Below are 20158 nucleotides of genomic sequence, written 5' to 3' on the forward strand. Positions count from 1 at the left end.
TCTCAAAAAACGAAACACTGAGAACGAAGAAGTGTGTTGTATATTGTAAAAGGAACGACACTGGCATAATTCAAAAAATGGCAGAAAGCTTAATTTTGAGGATAGGGGTGGTTTTATAAAATATTATAAATGCTAATAATCAGTAAAATCGTAATTAAGTCCGAAACTACTGGAGATATGACATGACCCTCTTTATCTCTCCACCTTCCACCTTTAATCACCAAAATTTAATAGCATCAATCTTCTAATAAACAAACCTCCGTGCAAAATTTCAGAAATTTTTGACAAAAAGCACAAAAGTTATTAAGCTTGAAAAAAGGGGAACAAAATCGTGCCCCCCACATACAATAACATCCATACATACAGAAATTATCTCCGAATATGTTTTGCATTCTCGATGTTTCAAGGTTTCCCGAGTACAAAAATCTAAAAAATCTTGGTGTCATTTTTTTGATCGATCGCTATACCTTTTCTCTATTATATATATCAGCCGGAAAAGTAAAAATTTAATGAGCAACGAAAACGTTATCATGTTTCCTAAGTCGTACAACCAGGAAGTTTCTTAAATCGTAAGGTAAGATTTGAGAATGCAAGCTTACGGTTTATCCATAAATTACGTATTTTAACCTCCTCTCCCCTTGTCACTCTATGTCCAACCCCCTCCCCTCTTCGGACGTCCAACAAAACTCGATCCTCCTTAAAACCTTTACCACTTCACGAATTATAGATACCATAAGTATACAAAAAAACATATTTATTTCAAATTTATTGTAATAAATGCATAAACTGTATAAAACTTAATGAAATAAACGGACCTCTAAACCTCAATTCCTTCTTTCTCTCTTATTCCACTTGTCGTAAGCCCTTCCTTCCCTTCTGGTGTGGACGTCATTTATAAACAGCCCCTTAAGGCATTCGTTATCACGCATCTAACCTAACTCATATATAATTTATGTGACACATTTATTCTCTTTAGAATCTGCATGTCAGTGATAATGTTTCATTTTATGACTATATAAATAATTGAAATCAGTTTTAAAACAAATAACAAGATAGCATTGTTTCTAGTAGCCGGGAAGACTGGTTTGCTTATTCTGCAATATCCAGTGCATAAAATATGCATTATTCATTCATAAAAGTTGTGAAAGAGTACTAAAAGACAAGATCTTTCATTGCCTCAGTACTCACTTATAAAATCAACAAATAAGTGGCTAAATAATACAAGATTGTAGATTCTAAAAATAAAATTATTTCTAGGATAAAACAAGTAAATATACTCGGTCGGATGTAAAGAGTATTCTTTACATCCGACTTCGAGAGACTTAATGAGACAGACAAACGAAGTAACGAACAAATACTAAACTTTTATTTTTAACAAATTCCATTCTCCACAATTTCAAAACGTCCAAATCGCCTTGCAGTCAGGCCTCATCAGTAGATACAATTAACTGCCGGTTGCTGTTCTTTTTATGCCGGGTGATCTCTTCCCAGCATGCATTTACATTCATTCCGGTATTCAGATTTATCACATTTGCATATGATATGATACAAAAATGTTCAATAATTCTTCTTTTAATACAATGTTTAACTTTATATAATACTGTATTTTAACATTATTTCTGTCTATTTTACAATTAAATCTACTACAATGTAAATACCACGGTGATTCTTGGCTTTTTAACCTAATGATTGTTTCATGTTCTTTTAAACGTATTTTCAATTTCCTTCCTGTTTCTCCAATATAATACTTTGGTCTAAGACATGTTCACGTAGTCTATAAATAACTCCTGCAATTTCTAGTTGTTTTTTTCTGTATATTTTGATCTTCATTATTTATAACATTAATTATATTCGTCATCTTATTTTTATGCTTTGCCACTATGACCATAGAAAGTTTTTTAAGAACTTGTTTATATTTTTCAAATAAATTATTTATATAAGGAAACTTAATATATAAATTATCTACTGTTTTATTCTTAACTTTATATCTATTTTGTATATAACAGTTGTACAGCATACAGTAATTATTTAATAAATATGTTTTGAATAGTTGTCTCGTCTCAGTTTCTATTTCTTCATATAGTGTCGTCCTGTTTAGTATCTTTTTTAATTCCATAGGAAATACATTCTTCTTTGTTTCTATAGGACAATATGAATAATAATTATAGTTTTTCTTGTATTGCATAGTTTTTCATACTTACGAAAAAGTATTTTCGTATCTTCTCTTTTAATAGTAATGCCCAAAAAATTCATTTCTTGATTTAGTTCTTCTTCACTTGAAAATTTTAAATTCTTATCCAGCTTATTTGCATATTCCTCAATTCCTTTAAATGTTACTGTTTGTGAATCGTAAATTATTAGTATATCCTCAACATACCTTGCGTAATATTGAATAACCTGAACATGTGATATCTTTTCATCTATTTTTATCATACACATATCAGCCAATTTTAGTCCAACTATCAATCCCATAGCGATTCCTTTTCTCTGTCAATAGTAGCCTGTAGAAATTTTAAAGTAATTGTTTTTAAAAACAAATTCTCTGAGATTCAACATGTATTCAGGAATTTTATAATTACTAATAGTTTCTTTAATCATTTCTAAAGAAATAGAGGGGCACATTGATTTAACATCCAGGCTCATAATGCGAAAAGATTGTTTAATGTTACCTTTTAATAAACCATTGATTAATTCATCTGTATTCTGTATAATGTAGGCAGATCTATCTCCTTTCTGTAAATGTGTTTTTAAATGACATTCTAGGTTATATAAAATAGACCTATTTACTTATTATAACTTATTATTTACTTGTTTTAACATAGAAATCATTTTATTTTTAGAATCTACAATCTTGTTAAAAATTTTACCGATAACATTGTTTTAATTTTTGCTAAATAATACGTTTAAGTTTTCCGTTTCTAATCGATTAATTACGTTAACATAAACAAAAACGCGTTAATAATTGGGCTGAAATTTGAAAAAGATTGTGGACCAATCAATTCTCACTATCATCCGTCCGTCCGTCCGTCCGTCTGTTCTTCCTTGATCTCGAGAAGGGAGTTAGGGAAAAAAATGTCGAGAGCAAACATGGAAAGATTATGAGCAGGAGGCCCGGATTAACTAAATCCCAATTTCCGGTTTACGTCGAAAGTCAATTCAATTCAAAAAATTCATCCGAAAAGAGTTAAATAGATGACCGGCATGACTCTATTTCTAGTAGAAAAGTATGATGTACGGTACATACAGAGACAAGACATTACAAATTCCAGGTGGAGAGCATATATTTTAAATTAAATAAATTTAAAATGTGATTAAAAATCACAGCCCGGCATTGCGATGACGTCACAATAAAATAATTGCTCGTTACTCGTATATTTTGAGTTTTTTTTCTGTTTGTTTATAGATAAAATATGTATTACTACATACATTTTCTACACCGTTTTTCCTATTATCTTCATTCGCAATCCTTCTAAATTCCGGTTGCTAAAATCGTATCATTTATATCATATTATAAAAAGGTTTATAACAATTTCTCGGTAAAGATTAAATATGTAGAAATAGATATCTTAAACATCAAGCTGCAATTTTCAAACTCAACTTGCGTATTAATTAGTATCAGTAAAATGAAAATAGACGATAAAAAATCTTAATCGGTAGTATTTGGCAACTCTCCTTGCCTACTTAATTGCAAAGCGATGTCATTATATCGACATACGAAGCGTTGTATATATTTATAAATGTTATGAGAGACAAAACTAATTGTTAAGGACGTTTCATTAACAAGCAAGTTACTATATTCTTTCACTAGATAAATATAGTTCCTGTAATTCTTGCAGCATTCTGTTTTCTAGCTCCATCGCCTTCTCTAATACTTGCCACCTGTCTTCAATTTCTTGCAATTTGTCGTTTAATTTTGCAATTTTCGCGGAAGTTAATAACTATATTGTCTGCGATAAATGTGTCCTAGTTTAAAATGTACTTTTTATATTTTCCTTCATCTGTTAATTGGTGCTACAATCCGAGAGATGCGAAACATATCTTTTAATTTAAAATCATTATAATTTAAAATTAAAAAACGCATATTTTAATACAAATTCTCAGTAAACAAATAGCTTACTTCGTGTACATTAAGAAGCCACTTTATTTAAACTTCAAAAAACCCTTGTACTCCAACAGTCACTACTATTATTTCGATTTTATGAAACTGTACAATATGAGGTGAAGAGAGGCAAATTATCCGAAATGTACTTCCGTTGTACAAAATAAAGCTTATATTATTTATCACAATAATGTTCGTGTGTTATAAGTTTTACATAGCAGTTTTGTTCTTCTCCCTAAGAACAAAAGAAACGAGCAATTATTTATTGTGACGTGACCATGCCGGGATGCAATTTTAAATATTTTTAAAATTTATTTAATTTAAAATGTCTGCTCTCCATCTCAAATTAGCATTGGCTTTCCCTGTACATCACAGTTTTCCTAATAGCAATAGAATAGTGCCGGTCATCTAACTCCTTTCGGGAAAAACTTTTTTGAAGTGAAATAATGTGACTTCCGGAACAAACCAGAATTTCATATATAGTTAATCGGGCCTCATGTCCCTAATCTTTCTATATCTGGTCTCGGCTTTCATCTATCTCTAAAAGACTTAGTATTATTATATGAAATTTGTAATTAGTGATTAAATAGTATAACTTTTTAGCACTCTTCAAACATGGCGACTTATGAGTATACTATCAATATTTACTGCTTTACACTTTTATGAATGTTATTTAATTTGTTCTCTATTTGTTACTCAATAGTTTTGAAGTTAACATAGCACAATTCATTGAATTATTCTCGAAAAGAAGCTTAACAAATCAAAATATTGTTTGTCTTTCTTTTGTTATTATAGATATTAGATTTTTTATTCAGTTTTATATATAAAATAAACAGGACTACTTTGATTTCTTTTTCCATTATTAATCAATATTAAATGCAAATCTTAATTGGGCTGCAATTTGAAAAAAAATGTAGGCATAAATTCCCACTGTCGTCTGTCCGGATGACTGTCCTCTTTTAATCTCGAGAAAGGAGTTATATTGATGAAAGCGGACACGAAATATGGAAACCGTGAAGGTAGTAGGCCCCGATTAACTAAATATGAACCTTCCATCAAACCGGAATTCAAGCTATTTCAATTCCAGATTTTTCCCCAGAAAGGAGTTAGATAGATGACCGGTATGGCTATATTGCTAACAGGAAAAGTATGATGTACAGGGGCAAGCCAATACTAATTTGAGGTGGAGAGCATATAATTTAAATAAAATAATTTAAAATTATGATTAAGAATTACAGCCCGGCATTATGAGCCACAACAAATTGCTTGCTTCAGAATGAATTCCTTTGATTCAAATATTAATAATATTTGGATATAAATTGAGGAAAAAATATATGAATTAGTTGAAACAAATTATAAACTAATTTATGTGCATAGTTAACTGACTTATTTATTGACATAGTTTGCATTTACAATCGTAAATTACGAATTGAAAAATGTGGATAAATTACATGCCATAATAATTATTACGTAAAATTAATATCCTATGAATGATGATTAAACATGCTTGTCGATAATAATGACATTGTTAAAGATAAAGTTATTAAAAATATGCAAATATATATGGAGTATTAAAATTACTTTAAATGTTCACATTTTACAAAATTTCATACAGTGATAGAATTCATAAAATCCACAAAACAACGGCTATAAATTACCAATAAAATATTTGATATTTTATTGATAATTGATTATTTCTCAAAATATTTCATTTCAAAATATTACACATTCAAATTCTACATAATAAATTGCTCATTTATTTACTTGTTAGCACGTGGCATATCAATACTCAAAAGTTTCAATTGATTAATTCGTTTCGTAATTATACGTTGAGAAATTTAATAAAGTCACTTTATATGCTTCATTTATCAATTGTTACAAAGTCATTTGTTGCTTGGATACAGTTCCCTCAAGAGTTGTTACGTTTTTGCAAAGGTATCACGAAAATGCCGATTGGTTTACCATATTCGTGCAAAGAATTGCGAAAAATTAAATGCAGGTCAAAGAAATCATAAATCTCTTGTGTCAAATTAGTCCGACTATTAAACTGTGCATAATTACTCGGCGAAAGTGAATATAAATACAGAATGCATTTCGGTTACATTACAATATAGTGCACTTCTAGCAGTTACCATGAAGACTGTACTTGCTGTAGTTGTTGTTTTCCTTGTTATATCTTGCATCGAATCGTGGACTCCGGCAGAAATAGCCGAATTAACTACACAATATTGCCGTAAGCATTTTATTTAAAGATATATTCGTATTTATTTATTTATACAATTTCAATATAAATTCTACATAATTACAGGAATAAATGACCGTCGAGCAGTCAACTATTGCGTGAAAGAAAATGGAATAGAAATCGTAAGATCGTCTTTATTGTTTTCAAATTTCAATTTAAGTAAAAGTAATGCATTTGAGTAAATATTTAAACGATTGTTCAGATCGTCGATTTATTTCGTAACTGCGTGAGACAAGTCAGGTATTACGACACACTGGACGAATTGAAGAAGTTTATTTGTAACACCAGAACCGAAAAGGTATTGTGTTTAATACTATAAAGATGGATATAAATCGATTTGCGATGTTTAATATTTATATTACATACAGGATTACGCAGAATATCAGAGATGCATAACTCCCGCATTTATGGCAGAAAACAAAGCCAATCCAAATTTTCTCGGAATATATCAGGTATACTTGACGTTTCGTTTAATTCTTTTAAGTTTAATTATTCTGATATAATTATAATTTTAATTATAAATTTGTTGTTACTGATACAAATTTTGTCTCGTATCTTTCAGAAATGCTTAAATCAAGTGGAAAGAAGTGAACATACTTATTACTGAATACTCTGATAACTAATAATCTGTTAATTCTTTCTGTATCAAAGTATCAAATAAAATATTTGCATGTAATTTTTGAATATCATATATCTGTTACTTTATAATTACTTTTCAATCATCTACTTATTAGGCTGCAATTTGAAAAAATTGTAGACCTATAAATATTCACTGTCGTCTGTCCGTCTGGCTGTCTTTTCTTCCTTAATCTCGAGAACTGTAATAACTGTTAACCAATTAACTGTATTAACTGTGCCCCGATGCAAATTGGAAGTCAAGTTATTACAATTCAAAAATTTTTCTTCGAAAGGAGTTAGATAGATGATCGCTAGCAATCGGAAATAGAGATCTAACAGGAAAAGTATAATCTACAGAGGGAAGACACTAAGTGAAAAGCATATATTGATATTTTAAATTAAGTAAATATGATTAAAAATTGTATCTGGCGTTGTGTCCATGTCACAATAAATAATTGTTCGTGTAATTTAGTTTAATACAAAAAGCAACAACGAAAGTTTAGTTTCTTATAAATCATTTAATTTGAAATATTTTTATTTTACTTTCACGAAGAATAAACATTTTAAAGGCGAAGCCTGATCGAATTAATTTAATTAATTGACATCGACAAATGAAGAAAAAAAATTAATATTTAAGAAGTACATGAACATTTTGGAATTTTCATAGTATTGGGTTGAATATCAATGATAAAAGTACTTGAAATTAGCAATGTATAAATAGTATTTAATAATATATACTGTAGTACGTGGAATTCCCATAGTCTCGTGTTACGTACGGATTTTCCAAGAAGGCGTCAGCATTCGACAAAAGTGGCAAGATTTCGAAAGTAGAAAATGAAACAAAAAGTACTTTTATGTATAACCTGCCAAATTTGATAGCGCCTTTTTGTACGCTGACAATTTTTGCATTGTCTTAAAAAACCTTATGAGAATATCGTTCTTTTTATTGATCTTTGATACTTTCTATCAGAGCTGTGCGGAATTCGTCAAACACACCGTATAAAATATTTTTTACTGCCCAGTCTTCTTATTTTTTATATCTCTTGGACTCGTCGTTTTTTTGTGGTTTAAGGCCCTTTACCACTCAAAGAGAGTATAAAAAGGCCCCCGGACTCGTCGTTTAACGAGCGTCAGCGAAATAATATTGTTATCGCCGGATTAAACGGTGATTCATCAGAGGTTCGATCCTTGGCATCTGAAATTTTATCATCTGTCAAAAACTCAATGGTGACTCTATTTAGGTGAAAGCTCTTAATAAAGTTTCAAAAATGATTTCTTCTTTTAAAAGGTATTTCTTGTTCTTTATTAATCCTATAAGACAATTGTTTTCTGGTACAGTCTTTCAAATTGAAGTTAATCGTTGTATCTGAAAATCAGTAATTGCTAATTAACGTCTTTCACAGGACGAACCACTTAGTACAATTTTGTTTAATTTATTTGTCAACGATCTTCCGGATTTTTTTCACAGTTATGATGCTGGGTATATCTATATCATCTGAGGTAGAGCCAACTATCTTTTGTTTGCCGACGATATAGCAATATTTACGTATTCTCCTATTGCCCTTCAGAAGAAGCTTAACCTTTTACAGGATTATTGTAGGATTAATAAATTTCATATTAATGAAGCTAAATCTAAAGTAATGGTTTTTCGGAGAGGGGGGAGGTTGGGAAAAGGTGATAAATTTTATTTAAGTAATTCTGAGTTGGATGTTTGTCGTCTTACAAATACTTGGGTATCTATTTTACTCCAGAGAGTTCGTTTTCTTTTCACTTAGATAAATTGTTCTTGAAATATAAACTTAAACTTGATAATTTAATAAAGCTTATGATTAAAATGAAGCAGTCTTCTATCGAATAATATTTGGGTTGTTCGGAAAGTTCGTAGCGATTTTTAAGAGAAATAAAAGAAATTGTTTTAATACTAAAAATATACTTTTATTCCACTATGTATGCGCCATTGTTTTTAATGACGTGTTGCCATCTATGGGGCAGCTTCATGATACCCTCTTCGTAGAACTTTCCAGTTTTTTCCGCGAAAAACTGATCCACGTGGTTTTTGCAAGCTTCCAAACTATCAAAGTTTTTATCATGAAGGGAATTTTGTAGAGAACGGAACAAATGGTAGTCCGACGGGGCAAGGTCGGGTGAGTAAGGGGGGTGGGGTAAAACATCCCAGCCTAGTTCCAATAATTTTTGGCGTGTTCGTAAAGACGTGTGAGGTCTGGCATTATCTTGGTGAAACACAATGCCTTTTCTATTGGCCAGTTCCGGACGTTTTTCTTTAATTGCCATGTTCAGCTTATCCAATTGGGAACAATACTTATCAGAATCAATTGTTTGATTCTGTGGAAGCAGCTCATAGTACAGGATTCCTTTCCAATCCCACCAGACAGTGAGCATGACCTTCTTTGGATGAAGACCGGCCTTTGGAGTTTTTAATGGTGATTCATTTTTCTTACCCCACGATCGTTTTCGGCTGATGTTGTTATAAATGATCCACTTTTCATCACCTGTCACTAAACGCTTCAAAAAAGGGTCATTTTCATTTCGTTTTTCAAGAGAATCACAAATGGAGATGCGATCCAGTAAGTTTTTTTCCGTTAAGTCGTGAGGTATCCAAATGTCATAACGATTCACGTATCCGAGCTTCTTTAGATGTTGAAATACAGTACTGTTTGATGACTTCACTATGTCTGCAATCTCTCGAGTTGTGTAATGAGGGTTTTCATCCAATAATGCTTTGATTTGGTCCTCTTCAATAACAGGAGGTCTTCCTGAGCGAGGAGCATCTTCAAGGCTGAAATTACCCGTTTTAAATTTTGCAAACCACTTTCGAACAGTTGATTCTGATACAGCACTCTCACCATAAACATCACATATCTTTTTTGCTGTTTGTACAGCATTTTTGCGTTTACGAAAAAAGAAAAGAAACAAGTGTCGATAATGCACGTTGTTCGCATCCATTTTTGCAATGAGCCAAATTAAACGCTATTTGAATAATCTTAACGGTTTTTTTGTAACGGACGCGTCTCAAGGTCATTTATCGTAATATTCATTGGTTTGTACAATTCTAATCATTTTCGCGTCAATCGGTGTCTCAACTGTCGGCTATCAAAAATCGCTTACGATTAAAATGAAGCAGTCTTCCATCAATAATATTTTCGACTGTTCGATTCTTTGATACGTTCAAGTCTGGGTTTTGTGTTTCCGATTTGGGGTCCGTCTTTTGTTTATGAATTAGAGAAGCCTCAATTGAGATTTATCGGATCGATATTTCATGTTAATCGCTCGGTGCCCTGATCCGTTTTGAGATTTGGATTCGGTAGACCGCACTTGGCTATTTGTTTAACAAAGGCTTTTTTCGATATTGGTTTAAAATTTTAGAATTTCCAGAATCTGTCCTCAGAAAATTGGTGTCTAACAAATTAACATTAATATACAGGGTGGGCCAGCGAAAACGAAACGGCAGAGTGTTCGTGTTCGTCCAAGCAAAGCGCTCGGACAGGTCGATTTTACTCTCGAGGGGACATCTTTTGCAATAAAGTTTTTGCGATTCTGAATACAAAAGACAACAAAAAATTTTAAAAACTCATTTATTTTGTATTAACTAAACAAACATTTATTTCGAAAAAAAATGTTTGTTTAGTTAATATTCAGAATGGCAAAAACTTTATTGCAAAAGATGTCCCCTCGAGAGTAAAATCGACCTGTCCGAGCGCTTTGCTTGGACGAACACGAACACTCTGCCGTTTCGTTTTCGCAGGCCCACCCTGTATAGTAAATATTTGGTCATAACTTGGTCTTGCTTAGTCGAACGCTTATTGTTTGATTTAGGTTATTCATTTGCGTATTATGCTTATTTTTCTTGATAAAAAACTGTTTTAGCTGAACTTTTCCAGTCACTGAAAGATAAATATTGGGCTCAAGACATTCTCTATATAGAGAAAAAGTACAGTTTTTCCAAACATTTCTTTCTTTCCCATACACACCTCGACACTATTTGTTATCAAATTTAAACTATAAGATTAAATCTTTAATAATGCAATTACGATTTAATAAATATACTATTGTATTAAACGGTCGTAGAATTAACATATCAGCTTACTCTAATTGTCTAATTGATTTTTTGAAAATGTTAAGAACCATTTCTCTGTACAGTGAACTTACTGAACACTTAAAGAATTCTTCTTCGACAATGACTTTAATATGACTTGTCTAATCGATGATAATTTAAGTTCTGTAACGTTGTATAAAATTTACAAATTTTTTATTATTCACTAAATATGTTAACGTAGTCTTACTAATTTAAGTAATATATAATTGTAATTAAATAATAAATAGTACAATAATGTTTGTAATTTAACAATGTTGTTTGTAGTTCTGTACCCCCTTTGTAAAGGCGAAAGTCAAATCAAATAAACGATCGATTGATTGATTGATAACAATTATAATATATAGCCTCGAATATTAATTACATCATACATACTTGCACATTATTAATAATTTTATCTCCAACAAGCTTCTTTAATCAGCATCGACAGGATATTAATTTTACATAATAATTATCATGGCATGTAATTTATCCATATTTTCCAATCCGTAATTTACCTTTATAAATGTAAATTATTTCAATAAATGAGTCAAATAATTCGAAATTTTTCCCAAAAGGAGTTAGATAGATAACCGGCACGACTCTGTTGCTATCAGGAAAACTATGATGTACAGGGAAAGCCACTGCTAATTTGAGATGGAGAGCATACATTTTAAATTAAATAAATTTTAAAAATATTTAAAATTGCATCCCGGCATGGTCACGTCACAATAAATAATTGCTCGTTTCTTTTGTTCTTAGGGAGAAGAACAAAACTGCTATGTAAAACTTATAACACACGAACATTATTGTGATAAATAATATAAGCTTTATTTTGTACAACGGAAGTACATTTCGGATAATTTGCCTCTCTTCACCTCATATTGTACAGTTTCATAAAATCGAAATAATAGTAGTGACTGTTGGAGTACAAGGGTTTTTTGAAGTTTAAATAAAGTGGCTTCTTAATGTACACGAAGTAAGCTATTTGTTTACTGAGAATTTGTATTAAAATATGCGTTTTTTAATTTTAAATTATAATGATTTTAAATTAAAAGATATGTTTCGCATCTCTCGGATTGTAGCACCAATTAACAGATGAAGGAAAATATAAAAAGTACATTTTAAACTAGGACACATTTATCGCAGACAATATAGTTATTAACTTCCGCGAAAATTGCAAAATTAAACGACAAATTGCAAGAAATTGAAGACAGGTGGCAAGTATTAGAGAAGGCGATGGAGCTAGAAAACAGAATGCTGCAAGAATTACAGGAACTATATTTATCTAGTGAAAGAATATAGTAACTTGCTTGTTAATGAAACGTCCTTAACAATTAGTTTTGTCTCTCATAACATTTATAAATATATACAACGCTTCGTATGTCGATATAATGACATCGCTTTGCAATTAAGTAGGCAAGGAGAGTTGCCAAATACTACCGATTAAGATTTTTTATCGTCTATTTTCATTTTACTGATACTAATTAATACGCAAGTTGAGTTTGAAAATTGCAGCTTGATGTTTAAGATATCTATTTCTACATATTTAATCTTTACCGAGAAATTGTTATAAACCTTTTTATAATATGATATAAATGATACGATTTTAGCAACCGGAATTTAGAAGGATTGCGAATGAAGATAATAGGAAAAACGGTGAAGAAAATGTATCTAGTAATACATATTTTATCTATAAACAAACAGAAAAAAAAAAACTCAAAATATACGAATAACGAGCAATTATTGTGACGTCATCGCAATGCCGGGCTGTGATTTTTAATCACATTTTAAATTTATTTAATTTAAAATATATGCTCTCCACCTGGAATTTGTAATGTATATCATACTTTTCTACTAGCAATAGAATCGTGCCGGTTATCTATCCAACTCCGTTCTCGTTCTCGAGATTAAGGAAGAAAAGACAGCCAGACGGACAGACGACAGTGAATATTTATAGGTCTACAATTTTTTCAAATTGCAGCCTAATAAGTAGATGATTGAAAAGTAATTATAAAGTAACAGATATATGATATTCAAAAATTACATGCAAATATTTTATTTGATACTTTGATACAGAAAGAATTAACAGATTATTAGTTATCAGAGTATTCAGTAATAAGTATGTTCACTTCTTTCCACTTGATTTAAGCATTTCTGAAAGATACGAGACAAAATTTGTATCAGTAACAACAAATTTATAATTAAAATTATAATTATATCAGAATAATTAAACTTAAAAGAATTAAACGAAACGTCAAGTATACCTGATATATTCCGAGAAAATTTGGATTGGCTTTGTTTTCTGCCATAAATGCGGGAGTTATGCATCTCTGATATTCTGCGTAATCCTGTATGTAATATAAATATTAAACATCGCAAATCGATTTATATCCATCTTTATAGTATTAAACACAATACCTTTTCGGTTCTGGTGTTACAAATAAACTTCTTCAATTCGTCCAGTGTGTCGTAATACCTGACTTGTCTCACGCAGTTACGAAATAAATCGACGATCTGAACAATCGTTTAAATATTTACTCAAATGCATTACTTTTACTTAAATTGAAATTTGAAAACAATAAAGACGATCTTACGATTTCTATTCCATTTTCTTTCACGCAATAGTTGACTGCTCGACGGTCATTTATTCCTGTAATTATGTAGAATTTATATTGAAATTGTATAAATAAATAAATACGAATATATCTTTAAATAAAATGCTTACGGCAATATTGTGTAGTTAATTCGGCTATTTCTGCCGGAGTCCACGATTCGATGCAAGATATAACAAGGAAAACAACAACTACAGCAAGTACAGTCTTCATGGTAACTGCTAGAAGTGCACTATATTGTAATGTAACCGAAATGCATTCTGTATTTATATTCACTTTCGCCGAGTAATTATGCACAGTTTAATAGTCGGACTAATTTGACACAAGAGATTTATGATTTCTTTGACCTGCATTTAATTTTTCGCAATTCTTTGCACGAATATGGTAAACCAATCGGCATTTTCGTGATACCTTTGCAAAAACGTAACAACTCTTGAGGGAACTGTATCCAAGCAACAAATGACTTTGTAACAATTGATAAATGAAGCATATAAAGTGACTTTATTAAATTTCTCAACGTATAATTACGAAACGAATTAATCAATTGAAACTTTTGAGTATTGATATGCCACGTGCTAACAAGTAAATAAATGAGCAATTTATTATGTAGAATTTGAATGTGTAATATTTTGAAATGAAATATTTTGAGAAATAATCAATTATCAATAAAATATCAAATATTTTATTGGTAATTTATAGCCGTTGTTTTGTGGATTTTATGAATTCTATCACTGTATGAAATTTTGTAAAATGTGAACATTTAAAGTAATTTTAATACTCCATATATATTTGCATATTTTTAATAACTTTATCTTTAACAATGTCATTATTATCGACAAGCATGTTTAATCATCATTCATAGGATATTAATTTTACGTAATAATTATTATGGCATGTAATTTATCCACATTTTTCAATTCGTAATTTACGATTGTAAATGCAAACTATGTCAATAAATAAGTCAGTTAACTATGCACATAAATTAGTTTATAATTTGTTTCAACTAATTCATATATTTTTTCCTCAATTTATATCCAAATATTATTAATATTTGAATCAAAGGAATTCATTCTGAAGCAAGCAATTTGTTGTGGCTCATAATGCCGGGCTGTAATTCTTAATCATAATTTTAAATTATTTTATTTAAATTATATGCTCTCCACCTCAAATTAGTATTGGCTTGCCCCTGTACATCATACTTTTCCTGTTAGCAATATAGCCATACCGGTCATCTATCTAACTCCTTTCTGGGGAAAAATCTGGAATTGAAATAGCTTGAATTCCGGTTTGATGGAAGGTTCATATTTAGTTAATCGGGGCCTACTACCTTCACGGTTTCCATATTTCGTGTCCGCTTTCATCAATATAACTCCTTTCTCGAGATTAAAAGAGGACAGTCATCCGGACAGACGACAGTGGGAATTTATGCCTACATTTTTTTTCAAATTGCAGCCCAATTAAGATTTGCATTTAATATTGATTAATAATGGAAAAAGAAATCAAAGTAGTCCTGTTTATTTTATATATAAAACTGAATAAAAAATCTAATATCTATAATAACAAAAGAAAGACAAACAATATTTTGATTTGTTAAGCTTCTTTTCGAGAATAATTCAATGAATTGTGCTATGTTAACTTCAAAACTATTGAGTAACAAATAGAGAACAAATTAAATAACATTCATAAAAGTGTAAAGCAGTAAATATTGATAGTATACTCATAAGTCGCCATGTTTGAAGAGTGCTAAAAAGTTATACTATTTAATCACTAATTACAAATTTCATATAATAATACTAAGTCTTTTAGAGATAGATGAAAGCCGAGACCAGATATAGAAAGATTAGGGACATGAGGCCCGATTAACTATATATGAAATTCTGGTTTGTTCCGGAAGTCACATTATTTCACTTCAAAAAAGTTTTTCCCGAAAGGAGTTAGATGACCGGCACTATTCTATTGCTATTAGGAAAACTGTGATGTACAGGGAAAGCCAATGCTAATTTGAGATGGAGAGCAGACATTTTAAATTAAATAAATTTTAAAAATATTTAAAATTGCATCCCGGCATGGTCACGTCACAATAAATAATTGCTCGTTTCTTTTGTTCTTAGGGAGAAGAACAAAACTGCTATGTAAAACTTATAACACACGAACATTATTGTGATAAATAATATAAGCTTTATTTTGTACAACGGAAGTACATTTCGGATAATTTGCCTCTCTTCACCTCATATTGTACAGTTTCATAAAATCGAAATAATAGTAGTGACTGTTGGAGTACAAGGGTTTTTTGAAGTTTAAATAAAGTGGCTTCTTAATGTACACGAAGTAAGCTATTTGTTTACTGAGAATTTGTATTAAAATATGCGTTTTTTAATTTTAAATTATAATGATTTTAAATTAAAAGATATGTTTCGCATCTCTCGGATTGTAGCACCAATTAACAGATGAAGGAAAATATAAAAAGTACATTTTAAACTAGGACACATTTATCGCAGACAATATAGTTATTAACTTCCGCGAAAATTGCAAAATTAAACGACAAATTGCAAGAAATTGAAGACAGGTGGCAAGTATTAGAGAAGGCGATGGAGCTAGAAAACAGAATGCTGCAAGAATTACAGGAACTATATTTATCTAGTGAAAGAATATAGTAACTTGCTTGTTAATGAAACGTCCTTAACAATTAGTTTTGTCTCTCATAACATTTATAAATATATACAACGCTTCGTATGTCGATATAATGACATCGCTTTGCAATTAAGTAGGCAAGGAGAGTTGCCAAATACTACCGATTAAGATTTTTTATCGTCTATTTTCATTTTACTGATACTAATTAATACGCAAGTTGAGTTTGAAAATTGCAGCTTGATGTTTAAGATATCTATTTCTACATATTTAATCTTTACCGAGAAATTGTTATAAACCTTTTTATAATATGATATAAATGATACGATTTTAGCAACCGGAATTTAGAAGGATTGCGAATGAAGATAATAGGAAAAACGGTGAAGAAAATGTATCTAGTAATACATATTTTATCTATAAACAAACAGAAAAAAAAAAACTCAAAATATACGAATAACGAGCAATTATTGTGACGTCATCGCAATGCCGGGCTGTGATTTTTAATCACATTTTAAATTTATTTAATTTAAAATATATGCTCTCCACCTGGAATTTGTAATGTATATCATACTTTTCTACTAGCAATAGAATCGTGCCGGTTATCTATCCAACTCCGTTCTCGTTCTCGAGATTAAGGAAGAAAAGACAGCCAGACGGACAGACGACAGTGAATATTTATAGGTCTACAATTTTTTCAAATTGCAGCCTAATAAGTAGATGATTGAAAAGTAATTATAAAGTAACAGATATATGATATTCAAAAATTACATGCAAATATTTTATTTGATACTTTGATACAGAAAGAATTAACAGATTATTAGTTATCAGAGTATTCAGTAATAAGTATGTTCACTTCTTTCCACTTGATTTAAGCATTTCTGAAAGATACGAGACAAAATTTGTATCAGTAACAACAAATTTATAATTAAAATTATAATTATATCAGAATAATTAAACTTAAAAGAATTAAACGAAACGTCAAGTATACCTGATATATTCCGAGAAAATTTGGATTGGCTTTGTTTTCTGCCATAAATGCGGGAGTTATGCATCTCTGATATTCTGCGTAATCCTGTATGTAATATAAATATTAAACATCGCAAATCGATTTATATCCATCTTTATAGTATTAAACACAATACCTTTTCGGTTCTGGTGTTACAAATAAACTTCTTCAATTCGTCCAGTGTGTCGTAATACCTGACTTGTCTCACGCAGTTACGAAATAAATCGACGATCTGAACAATCGTTTAAATATTTACTCAAATGCATTACTTTTACTTAAATTGAAATTTGAAAACAATAAAGACGATCTTACGATTTCTATTCCATTTTCTTTCACGCAATAGTTGACTGCTCGACGGTCATTTATTCCTGTAATTATGTAGAATTTATATTGAAATTGTATAAATAAATAAATACGAATATATCTTTAAATAAAATGCTTACGGCAATATTGTGTAGTTAATTCGGCTATTTCTGCCGGAGTCCACGATTCGATGCAAGATATAACAAGGAAAACAACAACTACAGCAAGTACAGTCTTCATGGTAACTGCTAGAAGTGCACTATATTGTAATGTAACCGAAATGCATTCTGTATTTATATTCACTTTCGCCGAGTAATTATGCACAGTTTAATAGTCGGACTAATTTGACACAAGAGATTTATGATTTCTTTGACCTGCATTTAATTTTTCGCAATTCTTTGCACGAATATGGTAAACCAATCGGCATTTTCGTGATACCTTTGCAAAAACGTAACAACTCTTGAGGGAACTGTATCCAAGCAACAAATGACTTTGTAACAATTGATAAATGAAGCATATAAAGTGACTTTATTAAATTTCTCAACGTATAATTACGAAACGAATTAATCAATTGAAACTTTTGAGTATTGATATGCCACGTGCTAACAAGTAAATAAATGAGCAATTTATTATGTAGAATTTGAATGTGTAATATTTTGAAATGAAATATTTTGAGAAATAATCAATTATCAATAAAATATCAAATATTTTATTGGTAATTTATAGCCGTTGTTTTGTGGATTTTATGAATTCTATCACTGTATGAAATTTTGTAAAATGTGAACATTTAAAGTAATTTTAATACTCCGTATATAAATTCTTATTAACGTTAAATAAATTTATTTTCACTGATCTTGGTAATTATTTGTCATGAAGGAATTCTTTAATTGTAGACCTATAAATTCCCTCTGTCGTTAGTCTGGCTGTTCTTCTACCTTAATCTCGAGAACGAAGTTATATAGATGAAAGATGAGACAAGATATGGAAAGCTCAACTGTATACGAACTTCCGATGCAGACCGGAAGTCACTTTATTTCCATTTAAAACGTTTTCTTCGTAAGTTGTTAGATAAATGACCGGCACGACTTTCTTGTTTAAGGAAAAGTATGATGTACAGGGACAAATCATACTAATTCGATGTTGAGAGCATAAATTTTAAATTAAATAAATTAAAAATATGAATACACCAACAATAAAAATATGATTAAAAATTTCAGCCAGGAATTGTGACCATGTCACAATAAATAATTGACCTCGTTTATTATATCATTGAAAAAACTATTTCATATAGTTTATTTTTATGCAATTTGATAAACATTGAAATATCTTAATTAATTAAATATTCACTTTTCTTATTATTCTACTTACAGAATACAGTCTCAATAACGGCCACCTCTCTACAACGGCCACTTCCAAACATGTACAAGAAAAATTTCAAGTTGTTATTTTTGTTATTAGGTTTTAAATTATGATAATGATTCTGATGCAAGCGAAGTTAATGTTAAAAATTTCGTTTAAACTGTAAATAATAAACTTATTAATAATATCGTTGTCTATATGATGCTTATGTTCACTGGAATTCTAGTTTTATAAAGAGTCCAGAATTGGATTTAAAAAAAAAAATCTTTTGTTTTGCGTGTTTTCTCGTAGCAAACGTAAATATTTGCAAATAACTGCATATTTTCAGTTGCTGATTATGTTCCTATGCGTTTTTCCTCTCCAAAATTTCTTTTCGTACATTTTCTGTGAAAACATATCATCATAAGTTACGTGGAGACAAGGCAGAGAATTGATTTTAATCACCAGTTTCTTACTCAAAAATATAACAAAAAATCCTATAATTTCTGTTATACATCCATAAATATTGTTTACATTTCAGGACGAATATATCGATATTCTGTAACTGCAAACAGATATTTATGTAGCAAGGAGAAATTGCTAAATCTATGATTTTTCTCTAGCATCTCATCGATTTTGGATAAAGAAGGCAATTATAACTCTCATCCTGTCTTTCTACCTGATCCTTTTTTATATATAAATCCACAGTATTTTTCTACTGAATTTAGAAATAAATAAATTTAATACGAGATGCTCTTTGCATGGTAAACATATATTGTTCAATATTCTTATTGATGTTATTATTTGTATGCTTTACTTGTTTATTTTTTTAAACTATATTGTATAAATTATTAAAATTTAATCGTTTTTAATGGTATTTATACTTTAATTTTCTCTGTAGGAATTAAGATGGAAGTTAGAAGTCAAACTTTACATCTCTTTGATAATATTAGTCACAAATAAATATCACTTCAAAGTTGAAGATTTAATATATCTTTCCTAGTTAAAGTATAATTAGTTTCTGTGATGTTTCTCCGGCATTTATAATTAATTAATGCCATAGCTTAATTTTTAATTAAAGTTCTTGGTTTGTTTAAATATCACTTTACTACTTTCAATCGGGTTTATATTTTATGTGTTATTGAAGAAAGTTATTTTAATTGATTCTTCCTTTTCTTTATTTTTATCTCTTGCACGACATCGTGGCCTCATAATCATC

At 30.1% G+C, this 20158-nt stretch overlaps 3 long non-coding RNA genes across 3 annotated transcripts; 1 reads left to right on the top strand and 2 right to left on the bottom strand.

Moving 5' to 3' along the window:
- Nucleotides 1-6550: 6550 nt before the first annotated feature.
- LOC136978123 (uncharacterized) lies at nucleotides 6551-7014 on the top strand. The gene is made up of 3 exons (XR_010881176.1): nucleotides 6551-6639; nucleotides 6710-6793; nucleotides 6904-7014. It is a non-coding gene; the product is annotated as an uncharacterized lncRNA (long non-coding RNA).
- A 6081-nt stretch (nucleotides 7015-13095) lies between these two features.
- On the bottom strand, nucleotides 13096-13559 carry LOC136978124 (uncharacterized). Its single transcript, XR_010881177.1, has 3 exons — nucleotides 13471-13559; nucleotides 13317-13400; nucleotides 13096-13206 (listed from the first exon to the last, which is right to left on the bottom strand). It is a non-coding gene; the product is annotated as an uncharacterized lncRNA (long non-coding RNA).
- A 3500-nt stretch (nucleotides 13560-17059) lies between these two features.
- LOC136978125 (uncharacterized) lies at nucleotides 17060-17523 on the bottom strand. The gene is made up of 3 exons (XR_010881178.1): nucleotides 17435-17523; nucleotides 17281-17364; nucleotides 17060-17170 (listed from the first exon to the last, which is right to left on the bottom strand). It is a non-coding gene; the product is annotated as an uncharacterized lncRNA (long non-coding RNA).
- Between the last annotated feature and the right edge of the window lie 2635 nt (nucleotides 17524-20158).

The sequence above is a fragment of the Centruroides vittatus genome, unplaced genomic scaffold, assembly GCF_030686945.1.
Source record: "Centruroides vittatus isolate TY-2023 unplaced genomic scaffold, ASM3068694v2 contig_489, whole genome shotgun sequence".
Lineage (NCBI taxonomy): Eukaryota > Metazoa > Arthropoda > Arachnida > Scorpiones > Buthidae > Centruroides > Centruroides vittatus.